Genomic DNA, 3356 nt, shown 5'->3' on the forward strand with positions numbered 1-3356 from the left:
AGAGAGAGAGAGAGAGAGAGAGAGAGAGAGAGAGAGAATTTTTTTCCCCCAACCTTTTCCTAAAGCTTTCAAACCTTTTACTTTCAAACCCTCTGTTCACACTGTTCATGCAAATAGCTCATACTTTTCTTTCTACCCAGACTCCTTTCATTCCTACATGCTTAAACTTTCTCGCCTTTCCTTCTGATGGACTTTGATTAAAGTCCCTTTAAAACTGCACATATCTTAATTTCTTTCTAATTCTGACCTGACCCTTCAAAGATCCTTCTCGACTTGCCTTTTACCAATCATCCTAAATAATAAAGTATTTGTCTCTCTTTCTCTCTCCCATCCACCCACTTCTCTGAGGCTGCTGTTATCAGGGAGGGAGAGGGGGAGAGAAAGAAAGAAAACATTTTTCCAAGCAATAAATCCAGCTGCAGCTCTTAGAAGCTAACCTTGCTGGCTAGGGTTTTTACAACTTATAGGGCTGATTACACAGACACTCGCTCTACAGACAGAAACAAAGTCACAAAACAAATCCTGTTTATATTTTCTTGTCCTTTTTTTTGTTTGTTTTGATAGTGCACTCAATTACTCAATCTGTTCCCTATATTTTGGAAGTTCATTCCCAATTACTAAGTCTAGATCCCAAGGGACTATCAACCAGCATATCTGGTGACTTTTCCTTGTCTCCACCCGATTTTGAATTAGATTTCCCCATCCTCCTTGGATGGCTGCTTTACCGACTCAAAGAGTCTAGGCAGGCTCGTCTGCCTCCCCTGACGAGACTTAAGTTCCCTCGGACGTCTTACGGACCTCTCCGCTTAGACTCCGGGGAACCCGGTTACCCAGAGGGTTGCCGTTCCGGGCTTGCGACACCTTACGGGCCTCCCCGCTTAGGTTCCGAGCCCTCCCGGTCCGCTTACCTGGGTCTGTGCGCACAAACTTATGTGACTAAAAATTTCCTTCACTTCACACGGGTGGCCGCGGTGGTCTTCTGATTACCGGTGCTGCAGAGTTTTCTTTTTGCTACTCTGAGATTTCCCTTTGGGCTATCCCCTCCCCAGGGGAGAGTCCCAAACCAGCCAGAACTTGGAGGCCACCAGAAAAGTCTGGCGTGGCTCCTGCCCCCGAATTTAGGCTGGGGAGGTCCCCAAAGGGGGTGGGGTGTAACCCCGGACGAGTCCCCAAACTGTGCGGGGTACGGAGATCCTTACCAATGAATCGGAGACTCAGAGATATTAGCTAAAAGAAAAATTCATTTATTAGCTTTCTCGAGAAAGGGCTCCCTCAGACCACCAAAAAATTGGCGCTGACCCAAGAGAGCAGAGGTGTGTTCAGATCAACAGGTTATATAGGTCCTAGCTCAGTCTCCTTTCCCAGCCCCCTCTTCAGGGCTCATTAATGCAAGCTCTGAGGGTACAATCTATTCGAGGCAATCTACCCCAGCAATAAAGAACAAGGACTCTTTTTACAACTTACCTGGAGACAGGTAAGTTGTACTTTTTAGAGTAAATCGTTTTAGAGAGGGAGGAGGAGGGCTGATAAAGTTGAAAAGCATGTTTCTTCATGAGGTCAACCAGTTGCAAGTGTCTCAACAGAACAAGAAGCAATTAACTCCCTGAGGAGGCTTCATTCCTGAGAGATTCTCAGAGATCATCTCTCACAATCCCTCCTCTTCTTTTCTACTATTTGAAGCCTCCTCACACTATTCTTGATAGGCCTCTTCCATCAGATTGTCTTCTCTGCCCTCAGGCTCGTTTTGACCTTCAGGGTCGACTGGGGTCCACCCCTGACCTTTTAAAATCATCAGTCATAGTGACCCTTCAGCCTTCCCTTCTAATCTGATCATCTGAGACAGGGCTTCTTGAACAGTTTGGGTAATTAGCTGCATCACACAGGGGAGGCACACAGGGAGTAATATTATGCTACTAATGGCAATTAGCACAAACCACAGAATTTGTTTCCACCAACTTCCTCCAAACCAAGACCACCAAGAAGTTTTAAAGAGGCTGGACCAAGTTTGGATGGGGACATGAGCAATCTTCCTGATATTGTCCGCTATATTTTTCACAATGCGGCCATTATCATCTATCTTCATACAACAGGTGGAGAGATTCAATTTCCCACAAACCCCACCTTTTTCAGCCAGCAAATAATCTAATTAATCTGTTGAGGATATATATATATATATATATATATACACACATATATATATATATACATACATATATATGTATGGGGGTCCTATACCCCCAACTACCATCCTAGGCCCAAGTAGTTAGACCAGATGTCTTAATTATTCTTTCAGGGGGCCAAGTGTCTCCCCATCCATTAGCATCACCTGCACTGGTCATGGAGGTATCAATACTCCTACTTCTGTCCAAAACTTTACTCCTAAGAAACCTCCCATCTGCCCTGACAAAAAGAAAAGCTTTGGTTGGACAAGCCCGATGGAACAATTCCCTGTCCAATCTGTGGGTAAATGGATGTAGAGCTGTCCCGGTTTTTCGGGGTCCCTCCATTCAAGGGGTTGGTGCTTTAGCCAGTGTCTGGAACTTGGCAGATTCCAGGTCCAAGGGGTGATGCATTGTGGTCTCAGACAGAGGTTGGCATGCAGCCTGAGCAGTCATCTGGAAGTGGAGAGCACTAAGCCTGGAGGAGACAAATCCGGCAAGGAGATTAAGCAGACAAGGGCCAAAAAGAGGTAAAAGGAACATACTAAGGTTTTCATGGATGTCTCACATCCAGGTTACTTTCTCTAGTAAAGTTCTGGGGACACTCATCACCCTTACAGGTGGTACAAGTCAAGAGACCAGCAGAGACATTTAAAATCCCTCCCCTGACAGGGGTCTTTACCTGTACAGTGGTCATAGAGCTTGCCTCCCAAGCAAGAGAATAATTCCCCATTGAGAAACAGGGCGTTGTGATAGAAAAATTTTCCCATAAAGGAGTGGCCAGTACGAAAGGGGTGGCAAAGACCTCTGAAGTGGTTACATTAGGGAGGGGGTTTCTTGCAAAAACTGCCTTAAACAAAAGAGGTTCCTAACTTTAACCTCACAACTGAATAGATACACAATTTTGTTCCACAAACTTGTTTATCCTTTTCTAATTATACTTCAGAAATTGAATCTTGTACATATGATAAATTCAAACACTGATTTTACTCTTACTTAGGCAATGGGATGACTACCAATTCAGATCAAAACAGCAAGATCTCACATACTTATACTGTGCTCATGTCTTTTACTGACCACTTGCTTTGATCAGAGAAATCTACTATAAAAGGAAAAGGCAGGGACATGTGAGATGCCAAATATGACAAGATAAAACATCCTTAGCTCTGTTTGAATTCAGATAAGAGTCATAGTTCT

The 3356-nt window shown here is 44.2% G+C and overlaps 1 long non-coding RNA gene across 1 annotated transcript; it reads right to left on the reverse strand.

Annotated features, from left to right (window-relative positions):
- Window positions 1–1221: 1221 nt before the first annotated feature.
- On the reverse strand, window positions 1222–3243 carry LOC114033862. The gene is made up of 2 exons (XR_003568045.1): window positions 2842–3243; window positions 1222–2637 (listed from the first exon to the last, which is right to left on the reverse strand). It is a non-coding gene; the product is annotated as an uncharacterized LOC114033862 (long non-coding RNA).
- Between the last annotated feature and the right edge of the window lie 113 nt (window positions 3244–3356).

This window comes from Vombatus ursinus, unplaced genomic scaffold, assembly GCF_900497805.2.
Source record: "Vombatus ursinus unplaced genomic scaffold, bare-nosed wombat genome assembly UNPS02007605.1, whole genome shotgun sequence".
Classification (NCBI taxonomy): Eukaryota; Metazoa; Chordata; class Mammalia; order Diprotodontia; family Vombatidae; genus Vombatus; species Vombatus ursinus.